The sequence below is a fragment of the Trichosurus vulpecula genome, chromosome 2 (genome assembly GCF_011100635.1).
Source record: "Trichosurus vulpecula isolate mTriVul1 chromosome 2, mTriVul1.pri, whole genome shotgun sequence".
Lineage (NCBI taxonomy): Eukaryota > Metazoa > Chordata > Mammalia > Diprotodontia > Phalangeridae > Trichosurus > Trichosurus vulpecula.
In genome coordinates, this window is record NC_050574.1 from 179,639,440 (window position 1) to 179,662,315 (window position 22,876).

Sequence of the window (22,876 nt, forward strand, 5' to 3'; positions counted from 1 at the left end):
CCACTATCTTTTCCCCAAAATGCTCTCCTCTTCCAAACTTCCCCATTACTATCAAGGGCACTGCCATCCTCCAGTCAACCAGCCTCACAATCTAGGTATTACCTAAGACTCCTCTCTCTTTCTCTCTCTCTCTCCCTCCCTCCCTCCCTCCCTCTCCCTCCCTTACTCTCTCTCCCCCTCTCTTCCTTTTTCCGTTCCTCTATATCTAATCAGTTGTCAAGTCTTGCCATTTCCACCTTCACAACATCTCTAATATATACCCCCTTCTGTCCTATGACACTGCTACCACTCTGGTATAGGCCTTCATCACCTTACACATGGACTATTGCAGTGGTCTATTGGTTAGTCTTCCTGCCTCAAATTTCTCCTCACTCCAGTCCACTTAACTAACAAACTGATATTCCTAAAGTGCAATTCCAACCATGTCACACACTTACTCAATAAACTACAGTGGCTCCCTATTAGCTCCAAGATCAAATATAAAATCCTTTTTGGGCTTTTAAAGCCTTTCATAGCCTGGCCCCTTCTTGCCTTCCCAATCTTTCTGTATTTTACTCACCTCCACATACTCTACAATCCAGTGACTCTGGTCTCCTTGCTGTTTCTTCCACAAGATATCCCATCTCCTGACTTCATGCATTTTCATTGGCTTTTCCCTCTTTGTTGTAGCTTCCTGACTTCAAGTCTCAGCTAAAATCTCACCTTCTCTTAAGAAGCCTTTCCTTGTCCCCCTTAATGCTATGACTTCTCTCCTAAGTTACCTGCAATTTATCCTACGTGTATCTTGTATCTGCAGAGTTATTTTCATGTTGTCTCTCCTATTAGAATGTCAGCTCCTTGAGGGCAGGTACTGTTATTCCCTTTCTTCGTATCCCCAACTGCTTAGTACGTGACCTGGCACAGAGTAAGTGTTTAAAAAATGCTTGCTGAATATATGTACATATATGTAAAAGTATATGTGTATCTCTAGTCAAAACAAATCCCACAGCTTGTTTGTATAGGCTACCCCCACACACACACACACGCAACTTCATTCTCCAAAAACTTACAGGGTAAGTAGGATAAGAAGCAGGTTTAAGGTTTCGTTTTTCAAAATTACAGTTCTACCAATCAAGTGTTAGGAACTTTTAAATTCCTTTGGAAATCTTCTGCAGCCCCTCTGGGAATTTTTTACTGTTACCTCCTTAAAGTGAGACTGAGTGTTGGTCAAGATCCTTAAAAATGTCTGCACAGATGGGAGCATATTTTCTTTTCCTTCTTCTTTCTTTTCTTTTCTGAACATGACTAATGAAGGAATTTGTTTTGAATGACTATACCTATTTGTAATGGGCTTTGTTTTTCTTGCCTTCTCTTTGGTAGGGGAGAGGGAGAGAGAATTTGGAACTGAAAATAAAATAAAATTGAATTAAAATAAATAAAAATGTATGGATAATTTTTAAAAATTGCTTGCTTATTGATTTTACATAGCACACCATTCATTCTTCATCTCTCCATACCTCAAGGCTGATAGTGTTAGCTCTTCCCTTCCTCAGAGAACCAACTTTCTGTCATATGCCCCATGATGAAGACCACATTAGAGATCTTGTTAACTGTAACTACCGTTATCCCTTCCACATCACGGGGGCTAGAGGAATGGCTCCCCCTGTGATCTGGAAAATCCATGCAAAATTTTTTGGCCCTCCCTTTGTACCAAAGAAGAAGTCTGAATTTTTTCTTTTTCTTTTATGGAGTGTTTACAATACCTTATTGTAAAATTTGGGTTAGGTATTTGGTCATTAACTCTGTCTCATCTGCTGGGCTTCATGTGTCATCTACGGTTTCCACAAAACTACCAAAAAATTCTTATTTAATTTCTTATGCAAACCTGTAGTATATAGAAACCTCGATGGGAAAAGTCACGATGTAGAAGGGATAACTGTATATTCAGGTTTAAAACAGCTCTAAAACAGAGAGCCTCTACCCTGAAATTTACCCTTATGCTATACTTATACCCTTTCTTTCAGCTCTGGCTTCTCACAAAACCTTTCCCAAGAGTCAGGAACACAATGCCACTCACAACCCTAAAATGGCCTCCATCCCAAATATTAGGTTGGTTCAGAATGACTCCAAAGTACAATGTCCTTTTTTCTCTAGTATTTAGGCAATGTACTTCCTATTCATATTAGTAGCTCCCATGGGTCTACAGGTTTGTCAGAGCCCTCTCATTTTCATTTCACCCTCCTTTTTACCTTTGGAGCCACAGATCCTTCAAGGACACAGGTTCTTAACCTGGGGCCTGCAAACTTGTTTTTCTTAATCTTTGATAATTATATTTCAATATGTAATTTATTTTGTCTGTTATCAGTTCTGTATTTTTTATGCATTTAAAAATATTATTCTGAGAAGAGATCCATTGACTTTAACTGATTGGCAAAGGGACCAATGACCTAAAAAAGGATAACAAACCCAGTTCTAAGGCCAGCTGGATAGGCTTATTAAAATAATTTCCCCAGGCTTATTGCTATGAATCAATTAATACAACAAGCATTTATTAAGTTATCCTTATATGTTCCAGGGACTGTGTTAGCCACTGGAACACAATGATAACAAAATAGGAGTCTCTCCCCTCAAGAAACTTACATTCTTTTTTTTTTTTAAGAAACTTACATTCTATATAAGAGTGGTAGTGGTGGATCAGAGCAAGTCCATAGTTAAAGAAATACAGTATAAATACAAAATAATCTCATTGTGGTAGCGCTGAGAAATTCATGAAAGGCATCTTGTAGGTAGTGGCTCCTGAGCTGAGTACTGAAGGAAAACTAGGAATTATATGAAGCAGAGGTGAGGAAAGAGTAGCTTCTAGGCACACAGGTGGGAAATGGAATGTAAAGTAGGTATTAGGAGAATAGAGGTGGAATGGGGAAAAACTAAACCCTCCACTGACCTTGCCAGGAAGAGAAAAAGATCTGCATCCATACTACAATACATTATTTTGTGGTCTCATCAGAATGGGGGTTGATGGGTAGGGAGAGAGGACTGGGGAAACCCTGGAATTTTGGAGTCTATCCATGCTCCAGGCCATTTATTGCAAGGGAAGGGTGCTGCTACCCTGAATTGAATATTATCATGCTCACTGGGACTGGACAGAACTTGCTGCCACAATGGATGAGTTTATCTCTCCTGTATTCCCTCTCTCTTCCTTGCCCCATAGCTGCCTGGGCAACTGGCATTGTTTACACTTAAATCTTGTTTATTTGCTGCTTATTCTTTTATGATACGTTTTGTCTACAGATAAAGAGGATTTTCATTGCATTGTGAGCCCCAAAATGAGTGAACCCTGTTATGGTAGAAAAATAGAACAGAACCTCTGGACAAAGAGTTCCAGACTCAACCATGAGCCTACATACTGGAGCTCTCTCTCTGAAGATAAAGAGAAGAGATTCACTCTGAAGGTCGATTATCATTGCATAGTACTTTGAAAAATTCAGGTTATTTGATCTTAATAGGGGTTTTAGATTTTGGACCAATGAAATCTTACTACAGAAGATGTTTTTTTTCTTGTTAGGCCACATGTTCCCTTATGAAGTGAAATAACATGCAGAGAGGGTGCTCCTCCTGGACTTCTTTAAAATCTGCGTTCATATCCAAATCCAGCCTTTCTAGCTGTGCGACTGGGAAAGTTACTTGATGCCTCTCCACCTTAGCTTCCTCATCTGTAAACTGGGGACAACTTCTCAGGGTTGTTTTGAGGTTAAAATGAGATAACATTTGTAAAAGCCCAAAGTTTAAAGTACTATGTAAATGCTTGCTATTATTGTTGTTGTATAGTACTTTGAACATTTCATGTTATTTGAGCTTAGTGTTTTTGGAATTTGTACAAATGAGATTTCACTATAGAAGATATTTTGGGGGTTTTTAATTTTCTTTTCAGGCCACATGTTCCTGCCCCTTCAAAAGAGTTGAGAACTAAATTTATAGTTGTAGATGCCACTATGAAATTGGTTCAATTGCTGGATCAAGTAAACTGAAAAAGTAATGTTATATTAAGGAACTGATGTTTTATCCAAACATGTAAAAGCAGAAAAAGGTAAGCAAAAATGATGGGAATTTACTTTGGATGCATACTATGTACTATGTTCTTTTAAAAATAAGTTTTTGGTGCAGGATGAAAGGCTAAATTTTAACAAGAGAACAGTGTGTGAAGTTCATGAAAGAGTTTCAGTCTGCTGCTTTTTGAAGAGCCCCTTTCATGGATTTTGAGCTTAGAGCAAAGCCAAACATGATTACAAGAAACAGTCATTAAATATTCTGTAATTCACCTTTCACTCTTTTTACCTTCTACAAAAAGTATTTGGCCATTTATTAAAATATTTCTCCACATTTCTTCTCTCTGTCTACTTGCCTCTAGTTATAGGCTTGCCTCTAAGCAGAGATTTCTTTTAATATTTAATGTGAAACAGTGACTACCTTGGCCCCCACTGCCTGAGAGCCAGATATACAACATTTTATTCTTCCCCCAGGGTTCTCTAGTACCTTTAAAGGAGTTTGGAGGTGTCTAGTTTCTCTGCCACTGACTGGCTCAAGTGTCCACTGATTGTGTCCTCCCAATTCTAGGGATCCCCTGCCCCCCAGTTCTATTTAACTACTTACAAGTTAGATTAGCTTTCATAAAGGAACATTTACTTCAAAGGCATAGAGAGAATAAACATAAAAACATTTCTCCCCCAATACCTTAAGGGCATAATCTCCCCTTACACCACCTCAGTTTTAGAGAGAGGAGGGGGGATTAGGTTCACAGTTTAACTAAATTCCTCTATAGCATAATCCCACCATGTTCCAAATCCAACCTTCTTCCCCTCCCCTCCAATTCTGGTACCCTGGTTTTTGAGGGCTTCCTGCTGGGCAGGCAGAAACATCCATCCTGGAATCCTTTCTCCAAGGTCACTATGACTCAAGCTTCCAGGTCCAGATACTACACCATGTGCACTTAGAAATGAAAAGGACATATGATACAGACCAAACCCAGAAACCCATGTGTTTTTGGAGGCCTCAAGGCCTAAGGGTGATGGAGTGGGGTGAGGGGAGGAGAAGAAGTACCTCTTTCTCCCACCCAGCTCAGTTCATGGCACCCATGCTGTGAGTGAATAGGATGTTCACCTTCCTTTCAGGAGAGAGCAAAAATGTCCCAATCTGATAGTTGTAAAGATGAAGTGTGTTCCATTTATGAAATCAATGGAAAAGAGGCTGTTCCTACCCACATGCAGGGAAAAGCAGGATATCTTCTCCGGGAAATAGGCCTCTACCATCTCCCACATGGGTGCCTCCCTCTTAAAGTGATCTGAGCATGCATAAAAGTCCTATTATGTAATGTTAGTAAACTGAACTGGGGACTCTATTATATTGAAAGTGGGAAATAAGAAACTTATATAATGAGGGATTTTGCTTTATAACCCAAAAGTAATTTTACTAGGAAAACCTTTTAAGGACTAGATGTAGGCTTAAAGATGGGTTTTTTGGGGGAGGAGTGGGGTTGGCAGGGGGATATGGTAAAGATAGAAGTTTATAGAGAGATAGTGTGGATTAGCGTATAAAAATCTAGTCTCAGAAGTAGGAAGACCTGAGCTCTACTTCTGCCTCTAACATAAACTGGTTATGTGACCTTCTGCTAATCACTCAACATCCCAGCACCTTCGGTAACCCTCTAAGGCTCTAAATTGTTGAGCTAATGCAGACCTGCCTTGGTAGAAGAAGTTCCTTATATCAATGAAATCACAGGTTTAATCTCCCTTCTCCTAACATTCACCTTAATAATAATAACAAGTCTTTATAGTTTAAAGTTAAATCACATGGAAAGTAACCCTATGAAAAGGTGTCAAAGTCAAGCAAGCCTTTTGTTACTCAGTAATTTAAGCAGCTCCTGGGCTATACCCATCTCTTGCAAATGACTCAGAAAAGTTGACTCAGAGCCATGGGACTCTAAGAGCACCCACTCAAAACCGTAATTCACAAGGCTTCAGCATGTTGTTGTTGTTGATTGTGATGATGACCACAGAATATAAGGAAAGGAAGAAAATAAGTATTTATTAAGGGCCTACTATGTGCCAGGTACTGTGCTAAGTGCTTTACAAATATCTCATTTGCTCCTCGCAAATGGGAGGTAGGTGCTTTCATTATTCCTGTTTTACAGTTGAGGAAACTGAAGCAGATAGAGATTGAATGACTAGCCCAGGATCACACAGCTAGTAAGTGTCTAAGATTGGATTTGAATTTAGGTCTCCCTGACCCCAGGCCAAGAACTCTGCACTGTGCTAGCTGCCCTTGCTCTGAGAATTCGAAAGGGACCTCAGCGGATACCTTCTCCAAATGGTGACCAAATGAAACCTCCTCAGGTATATTTGATATACTATGATACACCTGACACCTGGTCATCTCTTTTCTTCTTGAAGACCTCCAATGATGGGGAACCCAGTACCTCCCATTGTGTTTTTTTGACACCTCTAATTGTTAGGAAGTTGTTGTTTCTGACATCAAGCCTAAATCTGCCTATTTGCAAATTCATCTTAGCTCAAAATTGAAAAAGATTGAGTTAGGTGCCCTGCCCAGGGTCACATAGCTAGTAAATGCCCAAGTCAGTATTTGAACTCCTGAGTCTCCCGACTCCAAGTCCAGCCTTCTATCCACTGTACCTCATAGCTGCCTCATATTGACCCTCTAAATGTTTGAAGACAGCTATCATATCCTCTCCTAAGTCTTTCTTCTTAGGACTACACATCCTCAGTTCCTCCAATTCATCTTCACAAACACTTGACTCCTGGTTGCACTCCTCAGTCTACCCTCTACTTTATCAATGTCCTTTGTAATCTGTGGTTCCCAGAACTAAATCCAATACTCTAGATGTGTTCTAAACAAGGCAGAGAATAGAGGGTCCATCATCTCCTTGTTCCTGGAAGCTAAACTTCTTTCAGATTGAGAGAATCTGGCTTTTTTTTTTTTGGCTGCCAGACCACATTGTTGACTTATATTAAGCTTGCAATCCACTAAAAGGTGAATCAAATTGTTTTCAGACAAATTGCTGTCTTGTCTCTCTCATTTTGCACCAGTGAAGCTGATTTTTTGAATCCAAAAGACTTCAAAGGGGTTGGACTAGATGTCCTCTGAGGTCCCTTCCCCTGGAGCTTCATTACTCCCTTAGAATCTTATGATAATTTCATATCTGATTCAGTCTAATGCAGCCAAGATCTTTTTTGAGTCATTCATTGTGGTAACCTTACTGGCTTTGTGTCAGCTGGAAACTCGTCAATGATAAAAATGTTACAACATACCTTACCAAGACTAGACCCTGAGGACACTCCCCTGAAGATCTCTTGCCAAGGTGACATTAAACCACCAGCAACTACAATCTAAATGCTTTAGTTCAGCCCCAAATCCTCTATGTTTGTCTAGTTTGCATCTCTCTTTTTCTAAGAAGAGTATAATGAAATATTTTAAGAAATGCTTTGCTAAAAAGCTAGGTAAACTATATCTATAGCATTCTCCTTACCTACCAGTTTAGTAATCCTCCCAAAGTGAGGAAAACTACTAACATTCAATTAGGATGGGTTGTACTGATTTTTTTTTTGTCTTAAAAAATACTATTTGTTACATAAGATGGTTCTCTGAGAGGGGAAGGGATACTGGGAAGAACTATGATGTAAAAAAAACACACTAAAAACTTATTTTTTAAAAAAAAAGAGGGATCAGGAAAAGCTTCTTATAGAAGTTAGGATTTTAGCAGGGACTTGAAGGAATCAGGGAAGCCAAGATAAGTTGGAGATAATCAATTGTTCATATTTTTTGAGTCTTCCTGATTCCAAGTCCAGTGCTCTATCCATTGTACCACCTAGCTACCCTGGAGTCTGGAAGACCTGAGTTCAAATATGACCTCAACACCTACTGTGTAATTCTGGGCAAGTCACTTAACCCTGTTTGCCTCAGTTTCCTCATCTGTAAAATGGCAAAACACTCTAGTATCTGCCAAGAACACCCCAAATGGGTCATGAAGACTCATACAACTGAAAAGAAAAAACTGAACTGGGTCCAAGATTGTGTGGTAGTTGGCTGGCTATTAAAGGAACCTTTCAGCTCCCTCCTACCAACCAGCCCTGACCTAATTTTTCCCTGGGGGGTGGTTTAGAGTATGATCTTTTTAGTCACCACCCTCTTCTCCCAGTCAGCCCTTTACACAGGAGATTAGTGAGCCACAAAGTGATAACAATTTTTAGCCTAAGGGCAACATAATAGTCCTTTGGTAGACATGGGTCACTTTCTCTACAATGGAATTTATATCAGATAAAACATTTATTGGTACAACCACAATTGCTCAGAGCCCAGTTAGGAGAATTCCTACAATCCAGACAGAGGTTTAGTTCTCTGCCCTAATCTAAATGTTTGGGTATCTACATCTAACCCCCTGGCTTCTCTGTATCTGCAGCAACACCAGGATGATCTTGAAGAAGAGAACAAAGCATATTTGATATTATATGTACTATACTGTGTTATATATTATATGTCATGATGTATTATATATTATACTACATTACAGTGTCTGTTACTAAACAGATATAGGGAAAGGAAGTTGGAGAAAGAGCATACACTTTTAAAAAAATTTTCCTTTAGTCCTTGAAGAGGTGAATACTAACTATCAAGCGCACCTGTAGGCAACTAGTGTATCATTTTGATCTTTCCCTTCATAGTTCCAGATCTATCCTTTTGGTTTCTTCTTTGGCCGGTTGTGCCTGTGCCACAGATGCTTTCCAGCTCAACTTTTTAAGTACACCTCAGGGCTGGGTGATGAGGTTTAGACTGTGGGAGCCCCCTTGAATCTTCCCACTAGATGAGGCGCTTGCCTGAGGCCATAAGCTTTTCATTATTGCTAGGCCCAAATGTCTAGGCTAGGTTACTCTTAAACTAGCCTAGCCCTCCATTGTCAGGCTAGTTTCCATCCTGGATCCTATCAAAGTGTCTATGCCCAAATCTGTTATCCTTAAACTAGTCTAGCTCTACATGGTCTGTTATCTCTAGGTAGCCTTCAGCTACTTCCCACCCTTCATCCCATTCCTGCAGTCTGACCTCTAGTTACCCCAGTCCCATCAAGCTCCTCCTTAGACTCCTCAAGACATTCCCTAAACCCCTCCTCCCATCACCCCAGGACCACACTAGATCCCTCCTACAATCTTTGTGTATGTAAGTTTCACCTTGCCTCCACTGAAGGGGCTCAGATTCCATCTACCTCAGATGGAATCTGGCCTGCTTGTGAAAACAAGTGTCACAAAGGGTGAGATTTCTTATGACTACCCATTATGGCGAATTTGTAATAAACTTTGTTTTCTTCTTTGGCTGTGAGAAGGCTTGAGTCAAATTCCTTCCAGCAGGACCTGGCATGTTGGTATTTTGGGGTCTCAAGCACCTCTCAAAACATGGTTCCCTGACCTCATCATGGAGACATTGTCTCTCTGCTTCTTCCTCTCAACCTGCCCTCTTGCAGGCTGTATGGGTCTCTTTTAAAACTCAAGTCCTCCTTCTAGTTTGAAGATAAAGATAGTTGTGATAAGAGAATTTCTGGCTCAACTTTATTATTGCCATTTACTTAACATGAGCAGGTCACTTAACTAGCTAAAGCCTGCAAAATAAAGCTGAGAGATCTATAGTCCCTGTGTTAACTAGTTAGTCTTTGCTCTGTTCACAAATTTCAGCCTGAGACATTAGCTCCTACTAGTTTCCCATTTTATCTGATATAACAGAATCAACAAGCTGTTCTAAGTTTATATCTCATTTAGGATTAGAAAGTCTGCTTTACTCTGCACATCCAGAGAAAAAATTATGGAGTCTGAATGCAGATTGAGACAAACTATTTGCTCTCTCTTTTTTCCTTCCTTTTTGGCTTTGTTTCTTCTTTCTCATGATTCATTCCATTGGTTGTAATTCTTCTTTACAACTTGACTGTTATGTAAATAAGTTTAATGTGAAGGTATATCCTATATTGGATTACATGCCCTCTTGGGGGAGGAGGAGAGGGAAGGAGAGAAAATTTGGACCTCAAAAACTTGTGGAAATGAGTGTTGTAAACTAAAAATAAAAAACAAATTATAAAAAAAGTCTGCTTTTACTTCAAACAACCCCTCAGATTAACAACCTGTATCCACCTCAAAATTCTTTGTCATAGCTTGGAAATGAAATCTAAACAAATACAAAATAAGGGAGGAGGGCAAGGTTATTGTCTTCCTCTTGGCCCACATTCTCATATCTTTTATGTCTATGAGTTATCCTACATTTTCTTTTTTAAAGTGCTATATTGCTCCACATATTTATTGTATAGCAGGACAGAAAAGCTATGGGCAGAAGAGGCCTGTTCTGCATTCCCCTCCAACACATTCACCATCCATCTATGGCTCTGGTCCCAAGGCCCAGAGTTGCAGCCTGCCCAACTTTCAAGAAACTGCCCAACTGTACACCTATGGGAACCAAGGCCCAGGCTGAGAAGCAGCCCAAGGTCTTAGACAACTCAAAGACATAGGCAGTGACAGCTTATAGAAATGAGCATTGGATAGGTTGGAGCTTGTGAGTTATTGTGAAGTGATGTAGTTTTCTGCATTTTTGCTGCTTCTCACAAATTGTACATAATTCAAAATTTGCATTATGCTCAAAATATTCCCTAACATAGCAAGCATTGCACTGACTGTACTTGAGGGGGAAAAAAGCTGTCATGTTTCCACTGTCTTTTGTTGTTGTTCAGTCATGACTGACTCTTCCTGACCTCATTTGGGGTTTTCATAGTGAGTGGTTTGCCATTTCCTTCTCCAGCTCATTTTACAGATGAGGAAACTGAGGCAAACAGGGTTAAGTGATTTGCCCAGGGTCACATAATTAGCAAGTATTCAAGGCCAGATTTGAACTCAGGAAGATGAGTCTTACTAATTCCAGGCCTGGCATTCTGTCCATTTTGTAATCCACTGCCCAGGTGACCTCAAAAATCCCTTCCAGCTTGAATTTATGATCCTATGAATTCTATGTGTCTGCCCTTCTACACGTGTCCTAGTCACATAGGTTTCCTATGTGTGGTGCTCCTCATTTATAATTCGTGTGTGTGTGTGTGTGTGTGTGTGTGTGTGTGTGTAATTGTGGTTATGTTTGCCTCAGGTTTATGACTGGAGTTCTTCTATTGCTACTTTTCTTCTTGTTATTTCATGAGATACCTTTACTTTCAATGAATGAGGTACTAGAAGTAAACACTATTGGTGGGGACTAGTAAGATCTGGTTTTGAGAGGATGTGGGTCAAGACTACCTTGAACCTGTGGTAGTTTTTCTGGAAGCTCCACAGACAAAAGGGAGGGATAGAGCTTCAGGTGCTAAGCAAACATATCATTAAAGTCAATGTATATATAGTTGTAATTCTGTTGATTTTGCTTTGAATCACTTTATATAGGTATCTTAATCTTTTTTTGGATGCTTCATAGTTAATATTACATAGTATCTTAATATTAGAATACATTAATATACGATTGTTTTATTAAGTTGCTTTACAATTATTGGGCAAATGGTTTGTTTTCAATTTTCATCACAGAGTGGCTATGTGTATTGTAGTACAAGTAGGTCCTTTATTCCTTTCTATGATACTCATAGGCTAAAGCCTTAGCCAGAAAAGTCTGAAGGTACAAAGTACATTCAATGATGTTGCTCTTATTGCAGTTATAGTGATTTCTAGAAGTGTTTGCACCAGTCAGTAGTACCACCCCCAATGTAGGAGAGTTCCTATTTGCCCCCAGTCTCATCAATACTGGATCTAATATTTTTTCCTATACTTTTGTCTGTCTAACAGGGTGGTATCTTAAGGTTGTCTTGATTTGCATTTCTCTGTTTATTAGGAAATTTGAGCATCTTTTAAAATGGTCATTGATAGTTAAAATTACAGGGTTGGACTAGGTGGACACTAAGGCCCTTTCCAGCTCTAAATCTATGATATTGCAATCATTCCTAAATTGTCTATTCCTGTCCTTTGACTATAGCTAAAATGGGGAAAGTGTTTTTTTTAATTAATATGCATTGGTTCCTTACATATTTGGGATTATGAGTGTTATCTGATATTTTTAAAGACAGTACTTTTCATTGTCCAAAGTCTCTTTACATTTATGTAATCAAATACATAGATTTTTTTTTCTCCAGTGTATTTTCTATGTGTTACACATCTTTCAAAAGAAGTACTGTTGAGACACAAATCTCCATCCTGAACTTGTGAAGTTGATTTATTGAGCCCAGATATAGTCCTTTACCTTTATCTCTATTAGTTGATGCCTTCTGATGTCATTCTACTATCATTTTGAATCCTGCTTTTGTCATCCAATTTTAGCTATCCATGTATTCAAGCTCTAGTTTTGCCAATGCCAATGAGCCATTTAATTTCAGAGAGCTTCAGTTTCCACATCTGTAAAATGGGGACAATTACATTAGTACTATCTACTTACCTACTAAAGTTGTTGTGAGGAGAGAGGTTTGTAAACTGTAAAACTCTAAATATGCATGAATTATTATTATGAATGTGAGGTAGTGAATTCCCCCTCACTGGATGTGTTCAAAGGCTGAAAAAAAAACACTTTTCAAATATTTTATAGATAGGATTTACGATTTGGAAAAAAAGTAGACTAGATGAACGCTGACCTCCCTTCAACTTCACACACACACCAGAGAGAGAGAGGGAGAGAAACATACTGTGTTTTGGTGCTGGATTCTAAATAAGAAGACCTTGTTTCAATGCCCACTGCAGAGATTTACTAGCTGAATGATCATAGGCAAGTCTCTTAAAATCTTAGAAATTTCATTTTCTCATTTCTAAAATGGGTACAATACAACTAGAATTCCACACCTCACAGGATTATTGTGAGGAAAGCACTTTGCACACCTTTAAAATTATATAAATGAGTTATGATTATTATTTTCTTAGGTGGCAGGAAGTGACTCGTTATTGTTGTGGGAGTAATGTTAGTTGTCTTAATGCAAACGTATCAACAACTAATTAGAGCACAGGTCAAAATCAACATTAATTTATAATGTAGGAAGTGAAGCAATTTGTTTGGAGAAGTAGGGCAAGTAGGACCAGCTCCACCCAGCCCCTTTCAGTCTTATTCTTCATACACTGAGGCTCAACTAAGGTTACGGTGGGTTTTAAAAAGAATCTTCTCAACACAGTTCTCACCAAACAGACCCTTTACAGTTTGCTATAAGGAGTTCCCATGATGATTTTCAGCAACCTAGGCTGGCAACCAGGGGTATGAAGGAAGTTAAAAGAAAATTTTAATTATAACCCAAATAAAATGATAGCAGTAGAGAAACTCAGTTCAAAAGCAACTCTTAAATGCTTATGGACATCTCCAATTAACTGGCTGGCTAATAACCAGAAGTTTTTAAAAAGCTGCTACGGTCCTAGTGCTAGTAGATAAAGCTGAGATCCAGGTAGCTGCAGTTCAACGTAGAAGCCAGCAGATGACAGCATAGAGCAGGTTGGTGGAGATGTGAGGAGGGAGTATCAGAGACCATGATGCAAAAAAGAACAGAGCTGCAGAAGACCCCAGTTCAGTGGAGAAAGAAGTCCACAGCCTAATGGCATCACTAAAGGGAATCAGCAACTCTCTAGAGAAACAAGCAACAACACAAAAATGTTGTTATTTACCAGAGTTTTCTTTATGAAAAGTTAGTGTTTTATTATGTGCATATGCATGGAAAACTCTCAAATTTATTTTCCTTTCTTATTAAACAGGGAGCATGGTAAGGTATTCATTCCAAGAGGGGAAGGGAAGCAAAAAAGGTTGGGAAATCCTGCCCCATCTGTAAGGGAGGATCCTTCTTGCTACTTATGATACTATTTAAATTTATTTTTTTAATTCTTATTTTTTGACCTTTTGCTTTTTACATTATATTCATTTCTAAATACATCCTGTCTGCCTCCACTATTCAGCAAAATAAGTCCAGCAAAATTAACCAATACATCAACCAAATCTGACAGTATGTACAATATTTGACACCTGAAATCCTCCATCTTAGAAGAAAAGGAAGTGCACTTTCTCAGTTCTTGTCCAGGACCAATGCTGGTCATTATAATTACAAAGCATTGTTTCAGATTTTTTTACCTTTCCTTTTACATTTTTGTAGTTATTGTTTATATTGTTTTCCTGATTGTCTACTTCATTTTGCATCAGTTAATGTTTTCCCATGCTGCTCTGAATTCTTTAAATTCATAATTTCTTACAGCTTTGTAATATGCTATTTCTATTTATGGACTATAATTTGTTTAGCCATTCTCTAATTTATAGGTATACTAGTGTCTAGTAGAAATCACAAAAAGTGCTGTTTGAACATTTTAATGTATATGGGACTTTTCTTTCTATCTTTGCCCTAGTTGAGGGTATATGCCTCACAGTGGGATCTGAATCAAAAGGTATGAACATTTCAGTTACTTTTTTAAAAAAAATTGCTTTCCAGAATAAAACCAATTGCAGTTCCAACAATTCTGATAAATATTCATTAATGATATTAGTCTATAGTTACCCTTCTTTGTTTTATCCTTCTCTAAGTCAGGCATTAAAACTTTGTGTCATAAAAAGTTTTATAGAGTGCTTCCTTTCTCAATTTTTGAAAATAATTTGTGTAGCATAGAGATAAATATTCCTGGACTGTAGTTCAACCTCTTTTCCCAGTCTTTCTTTGATAGTTACTTTATGACTTGCTCAATTTCATTATCTGTGATTGGGCCCAAGGTCACACAGCTAGTAAGTGTCAAGTGTCTGAGGGTGCATTTGAACTCAAGTCCTCCTGGGGCAATGCTCTATCCACTGTGCCATGTAGGTGCCCCAAATTATTTCTTTACTGTTGATATTTGGATTTGGTTGGAAAGCATTTCCTAACTCTCCTATCTCCCCTCTCCCACTGCTTTCCTGTCCACAAAATATATTGGTTCCTTTATAAGGGGATCATGGGACTTAGTCCATGGAATATTAATTTAACTATTCTTCTTTACTTTCTCCTGATTCTTTAAATGCCCCTAAAATCATTAGTCCCTAAAATTCTTTTTGTTCCTTGATGATTCCTCTTTGTTCTTTTACTTCTGGGTTTGTTTTTTAAACAACCTATAAAGATGAGAGAATCAATTTCATTATTTAATATTTTCTTGGCAATTGTACTTATTTAGATTTCTTGTTTTTCTTTTATTCAGCATGCTTGTAAGTCAAATATTCAGTTCCTGGTTTTGTTTTGTTTTTTTTTTGGTGGGGGGATTTTTGGGGGTGGGAGTAGGGAGATAATGTCTCAAATACCTATCTTTTATTACCTTTCTTCATTTATGCTTAGGCCAAGCTTTTTAAGATACATTATTTTGGGTTGGAGCTTAAGTTCCTTTACTTTTTGGAATATACCACTCCATTGTGTTCTTTGATTTCTCACGACTATGGAGTGATTCTGGTTTACATATATTTTGTACAAAGCCTTAATAACCAGCATTCTCTTGGTTCCTTGTAAAATTTATTTATGTTAGAAATTTCAAAGTTTAATTTGAAGAGTGGGCTGCTGCTTTTTTGGGCAGGTAATCTGTGTATTTACTGAAACTGTGTTTCATCATCTTTATTCAAAAGTTACACAATTTTCTTTAAACATTTTAAAATTTATTTTTGTGCATACTTATTATTTCTTCTTCCCACTATCCCCCCCCAAATGAACAATCAAAAAAATAAAATTCTTCATAACAAATATTCATAGCCCAGCAAAACAAATTCCCACATTGGCCACATGCAAATGTGTGTGTCCCAGTCTGCATTTTTAGTCCATAAGCCCTCTGGCAGGGAGGGATGGCATATTTCATTTTTGGTCCTCTGGATTCATGGTTTATCATTACATTGATCAGAGTCCTAAAGCCTTTCGAAGTTATTTTTATTTATAACCTTGTTGTCATTGTATAAATTGCTCTAGTCCCAATCACTTTATTCTGCTTTGGTTCATAAAGTTCTAACCAGTTTCCTCTGAAATCATCCATTTCATAATTTATTTTGGTACAATAATAATCTCATTACTTACATGTACAATTATGTGTTTAGCAATTCCCCAAAAGAAACCCTTAGCTTTTAGGTTTTGGGGTTTTTTGTTTTTTTGGTTTGGTTTTTTTTGCACATATAGGTCTTTCTTTGATCTAACTCTGAAGTACAGGTCTAGTAGTGGTAATGCTGAGTCAAAGGGTATGACCAATTTAGCAACTTTTGGGCACTGTTCTGAATCATTTTCCAAACTGGCTGGATTAGTTAACTCACAGCCCTATCAACAGTGCATTAGTGTGCATGTTTTCCCATAGCCCCTCCAACATTTGCCATTTTCCTGAGTCTTCTTTGACAATTTAATGAGTGTGAAGTAGAACTTCAGAGTTGTTTTAATTTACATTTCTCTATTATTGATTTGGAATATTTTTTTAATATGGTTTTGGATAGCTTAAATTTCTTCCTTTGAAAATTTCTTATTCACATCCTTTAAGCTATGATCTCTTGGAGAATGGTTCTTAATCTTTTAAATTATAACCAGTTCCTTTTATATCTTGGAAATGAGTCCTTTATCAGAGAAATTTGCAGCAACAATTTTTTTTCCTCATGTCTCCCAATTTTAACTACATTATATGTTTGTACAAAAACTTTTAAAGTTATATAATCAAAATTGTTTATTTTATCTTCCATGATCCTCTTAATGCTTGTTTGGTCATGGATTTTTCCACTATCCATAGATCTGAAAGGTGATCTTAATCCTCCAATTTTTTTCTAATGATGTCATCTTTTATATACATACCTATTTGGAGCTTATCTTTATATATACTATGAAAAGTTGGTGTCTTTGTAATTGCTGTCAAACTGCTTTCTAGTTTTCACACCCATTTTGTCAATTATTGTGTTCTTACCCCTGTAAATGAAGTTCTGGATTTTATCAAACATTATACTACTGTGTTTCTTTGCTTCTCTATGCTATGAACCTAACCTGTTCCATTGATTGGCCTCTCTATTTTTTAACCAGTATCAAATCATTGTAATAATTACCACTTTGTAGTATAGCTTGAGATTTGGTACTGACAGAGCCCCTTCCTTCCCACTTTTTTCACTATTACCCTTGAGATTTTTAATCTTTGGTTCTTCCACATAAATTTCATTATTATAAAGTTTCCTACCTTTATAAAATAATCCCTTAGCAGTTTGATTGGTATGACACTGAATTAAGGTAGTACTGTCGATTTATTACATTGTTTCAGATAATTTTCTTAAATTATTTGCTATAGTATGACATTAAAGATTTTTTATTTGTTATGTTCTTCTGGGAGACCTGCGAACTTTAAATTATCTCTGTGCATCCAGATTTCCAAGAACGATTGCTCATATAGAGTTCATGTGCCCTTTTAATGTTTTTATGGTCTTGATTCACTTCTGCTTCTATATTTTGCATTTAAAATTTTTCATTTTTTCTTTCCAGAGCCTCTACTACTTTGGTGAAAATCTCCATCACAACTTCTCTTTTTTTCTTTTTAAAAAATTGTACTTCTGTTTTTAACATCACTTTTCTCTTCAAGTATTTTTCTTCCCTTTTCCCTACGTAGATGCTTGTAACAAAGAGGGGATAAAAGTAGTTCTGCAAAATTAAGTAACAAATCAATTGAGTCTAATAGTGCAGTGTTCTACATCTTCCATCATTACCTTCAAAGTTCTGAGCACTGATTTCTAACCTAATTTCATTCCCAATATTTTCTTCTAAGTTTTCATTTTGAATCATCCTGGAGTTTCTTATTCCATGATCTCTTTTCAATGAGGAAATTTGGTTCATTTTCCATCGTAGCATGTAACATTTGCTCGTAGTGTTTTGGCATCCATTTTAATTTTTTGCTCATTTTGCCTTCTGTATGAATCTCTGGGTTGGCTTGTCTGTGAGCTGTGTTTTCCTTTAGACTTTCTCCCTTAGTCATGTGGTCTTTAATTAAGTCTTTCTCTTTTATTCACAGCCACTCATCTGTAGTTTCACTCCGTGGATTTTTCGACTTCTCCTGCCAGTCCGGCACAGCTATCTGAGGTTGGGAATCTTCAAGCCCCTCTGTAGTTGGAAGCAAATCCAGATGTTTATGTAGAGCTAACTGTGGGAGTAGAGTCCTTGCCTTAACAGAGGTTCTAGTTCCGTTTCCCTCATGCAGAAGAACTTTCCTTTTAGCTTGCTGCTCTGTCCTATGTTCTTTGTTGCCTGGATCTGCCATCACCTCTATCCTTTTTTTTTAAATTTGTATTTTATTTTCAATGAACAGGCATTTATGTTCTCTCCTTCCCACCTCCCAGTTCTGCTGAAGGGAAAAAAAAACTTTATAAAAAATATGCATAACGAAGCAAAACAAATTCCCACAATGGCCACATCCAAAAATATACCCTATTTGAAAGGCTCCTTGGTGATACTTTGGCTAGAGTGCTGGGCCTGAAGTCAAGAAAATCTGAATTCAAATCCTACCTCAGAAACTTACTACATTAACCTGTCTTCCTCAGTTCCCTCAATGGTAAAAGGGAACAATAAAAGCACCTACCTCACAAGATTGTTGTGAGAATCAAATGAGACATTTGTAAGGCACTCAGCACTGTGCCTGGCACAGAGCAGGCATCTAATTAATACTTGTTCTCATCTTTCCCCTCATCGGGAATATTTTCACCTCTCTGTTAGGAAGTGGTACTTCCTAACATTTCATTGGTACTCTGTAATCCTGGTTGGTCACTTTGTTGATTAGCTAAGGTTTTAAAAGTTGTTTGTTTTCAGTGTTGTTATTCCTATATAAGTTGTTCTCATTCAGTATCACAATGATCTTCCTAAAGCACAGGGCTGACCATATCTCCTCCCTTTCACCTCCAATAAATTCCAGTGGTTTCCTATCAATTCCAGGATCAAATATAAATCCCCTATTTAGTTTTTACAGCCTTTTATAACCCCATACCTTCCTACTTTTCCAGTCTTCTTACACCTTACTCCTCCACATACTCTCTGATCCAGTAACACTGGCATCCTTGCTGTTGTTCAAACAAGACACTCCTCCTAATTCTGGGCATTTCCATGGCTTTCCCCCCAAGCTTGGAGCCCTCTCCCTACTCAGCTCTGCCTCCTACCTTCCCTGGCTTCCTTTGTGCCTCAGCTAAAATCCCTTCTGCCAGAAGCCTTTCCTGGTTCTCTTGAGTGCTAGCATCTTCCCTGAGATTACCTCCAATTTATCTTGTATCTATTTGGTTGTACATAGTTATTTTTACGTTGTCTTTTCTATTAAATTGTCAGCTTCTTCAATGTCAACTGGTTTTGCTTTTCTTGGTATCCTTAGCTCTTCACTGTGCCTGGCAGACAGCAATGAATACTTGACTGATTGGCTTGACTTCTGTTCACTTCATTCTACATGTGTTCATACAAATCTTCCCAGGTTTCTCTGAAACCATCCTTTTGGTTATTTCTTATGGTACAATGATATTCTATTACATTTGTATGCCATATTTTGTTCGGCCATTACCCAATCAATGGGTACCCCCTTAGTTTCCAGCTCTCTGCCACTAAAAAAAAAAGCGGGCATAAATATCTTTACATTTTCCTTTTTCCTAAGGTCTTTTTCTTTTTTCTTTGGTCTCTTTGGGTTATAGGCACAGCAGTGGTATCCCTAGATCAAAGATACAGTTTCCTGAATTTGGGGCATTAATAGTTCTAAACTGCTTTTCAAAATGGCCATACTAATTCACAGCTCTAACAGCACATTAATGTGTTTATTTTCCAGCAGCCCCTCTAACATCTGTCATTTTCTTTGTCATCTTTGCCCCTCTTCCTTCCTCCAGTTCTTCCTTTTCTTTGTGTGGTATGTGGAGCTAGGCAGAATCAGTGTCTGCTTCTTCTTGAGGGATAAACGGAGGTTCAACTGAGTCACTACAGTGGGGAGTTACTGGCAGAGACCCTAAGCCTATGAGACTGCCCAAAGTGATTTGGGGTATGGTTTCATTGAGAACTCTAAGCACTTGAGCTCTTTGATCTTATTTCATGAGGTTTTTACCTTGTGTGTTGTTTCTGTCATATTTATCTTGTGGATTTGGTGTTAGGTATTCTAAATCTAATGTATATTTTCTTTTTTCGTAACGTTTGGGGCCTAAAAAAATGTTTGGAAAACATTCCTTTCATCTTCGCCTGTCACACGATTCTGTTATTTTGTTTTGAAGTAATATTACTTCCAAGCTGCCTTGTAAAGGAAACATTGGTGGGGTTCATGACCTTTGAGTGGATACTGACCCACAAAGTGCTTTCGACCTGGAGTAGATGTCAAGGGATCCATGTATGAAGGAGGGCCCTACCTGATAAGGAAAGGAAAAAAATAATACGATACTGCTCACAATTATAACAGCTTCAATGAGTCATCCATGTCCCCAAAACGAGAAATGCAAAGGGCAGGGATATTAACATTAACACTTTTTTTCCTAAGGAAGTTTCAACAACATAAAACAGTTGTCAGAATGGACAGGCTGAGAGGGCTCAGAAACCACCTTAACCAGTTACACTTTGCTGAGCAGAGAACATGGCAACCAAAGATATTACTGAATACTAATGCATTTTTTAAAGCAGTATGGAGGACCAAAAACCATTCCTCAATACATAAACATTTCTCAAAAGAACTGGAAACTGTTAATAGCCAAATTACTAATAATTAGAAAAACATAAATCAAAGTAGCTCTGAAGTTTTCCCTCGCATCTAGAAAATTGGCAAAGATGACAAATGATAGAAATAGTCACTGGAGCCATGTAAAGACAAGCACACTAAGCGAACTGGTCCAACCAGATTAATTTGGAATTATGCTAAAAAGATGACAAAAATGTCCATGTTTTTACACAATGACCTCAGTCTGTATCACATACTCAAAGGAATATAGAAAAGTCCTATAATAATAGCTAGCATTTGTATAGTGCCTACTATGTGCCAAATACTGCTAAGTGTACTTAAATGTACTCACAATAACAGAGTAAGGTAGTTGCTATTATTATCCCCATTTTACAGTTGAGGAAATGAGGCAAGCAGAGGTTTAAGTGACTTGTCCAAAGTCACATAGCTAGTGAGTTCATGAGACAGGAATTGAATTCAGGTCTTCTTTCTTTCTTTGTGTCACTTAGTCACCAAAAAAATACTAAAATATCCATAGCAGTACTTTTCATGGTTACAAAAAACCATAAAGTGAGTGACCACTAGCTGAATGTCTAAACTGAACATGAATTATTATGATAAACTAATGAAGAAGCAAATTAAGATTTAGTCAAAACAAAGGAAAGTAAGCAGAACCAGGAAAACAAATAACAATGTGAAAGATATAGAAGCATATTAATGTAAAATTTTAAATATGAAATGACATTTTTTTCATTAAGAGAATTGACTAAACTACAAATTTAACAGAGAGTACCTCATCTGCCCAGATTATCCCTTCTAAGGGCAATCTCCTTTCTCTGGCCCTTAAAGGGATTAAACTCCATGGGGAGAAACTATTTCCATTCAGTGGAAAGCATTCAAACTTCAATTTAGCTGAGATTTTCCATATAGATCTGTAGGAAGAACCCACTGACTCCTCTGGGAGAGTCTTCTGAGAGGAAAGAGTTATAGCTGTTCAACTATTCAAATGTTAACCCAGGACTGTATTGTTACAAATCTTGATTTTGTTTCCTGGATTCCCCTAAATCAAAGTTCTCAGTGTGGTCTGAGGGAGAGTCCCCAGAGATACTTTCAGGGGATACATAAGGTCAAAACCACTTTTCATAGTAAAGCTAAGATATTATTTGCCTTTCTATTACTTCTATTATTTCCCTTTTCTAACTATGTGTATGAAGCATGATTCTTTATATGCTTCAACTTAAAAAAAATCACAATTGATGGAATGCAGAAGCAGATATAATCTAGCTGTCTTCTATTAAACCAGAAATTAAAAGAGATTTGCAAAAATATATAAAACATCCCAACTGATAAATGGTTAAAGAATATGAACAGGTAGTTTTCAGAGGAAGAAATTAAAGCTATCTATAATCACACGAAAAAATGCTCTAAAATCACTATCGATTAGAGAAATGCAAATTAAAACAACTCTAAGGTACCACCTCATACCTATCTGGTTGGTTAGAGTAACAGAAAAGGAAAATGATAAATGCTGGAGAGGATGTAGAAAAATTGGAACAGTAATACATTGTTGGTAGAGTTGTGAACTGATCCAACTATTCTGGACAGCAATTTGGAACTATACCCCAAAAGCAACAAAACAGTCCATACCCTTTGATCCACCATTAGGTCTCTATCCCAAAGACATCATAAGAAAGGGAAAAGGACCCCACATGTACAAAAATATTTATAGCACCTTTTTTTGTGGTGGCAAAGATTGGAAATTCCCTATCAATTGAGAAATGGCTGAATAAGCTGTCGTATATGAAGGTAATGGAATACTACTGTATCATAAGAAATGATGAGGAGGATTTCAGAAAAACCTGGAAAGACTTACATGAACTGATGCTGAGTGAAGTGAGCAGAACCAGGAGAACATTGCACACAGCCACAACATTGTGTGATGATTAACTATAATAGACTTAGTTCTTCGCAGCAATACAATTATCCAAGACAATTCCAAAGGATTCATGATGAAAAATGTTAACCACATCCAGAGAAAGAACTATGAAGTCTGAAGGCAGACCCAAGCATACAATCTTCACTTTTTTTTTGTTTTTCTTTGTCCTGGTTTTTTCCTTTTGTTATGATTCTTCTTTCACAACATAATTAATGTGGAAATATGTTTAACATGATTGTACATATATAACCTATATCAGATTGCTTGCTGT

At 37.5% G+C, this 22,876-nt stretch overlaps 1 protein-coding gene across 2 annotated transcripts in view; it reads right to left on the reverse strand.

The window, feature by feature from the left end:
- The window catches only part of LOC118837622 (WD repeat domain phosphoinositide-interacting protein 4), a 33,099-nt gene that overhangs the window by 5,492 nt on the left and 4,731 nt on the right, over positions 1 to 22,876 (reverse strand). Inside the window, exon 3 of one of the 2 annotated variants that reach the window (XM_036744605.1) lies at positions 13,291 to 13,639. The exons of the other annotated variant lie outside the window; for it this stretch is intronic. The gene's annotated coding sequence lies outside the window, so the exon portion shown is untranslated. Of the gene's footprint in view, positions 1 to 13,290; positions 13,640 to 22,876 lie in introns of those variants that run through there. 2 annotated transcript variants of the gene reach the window in all.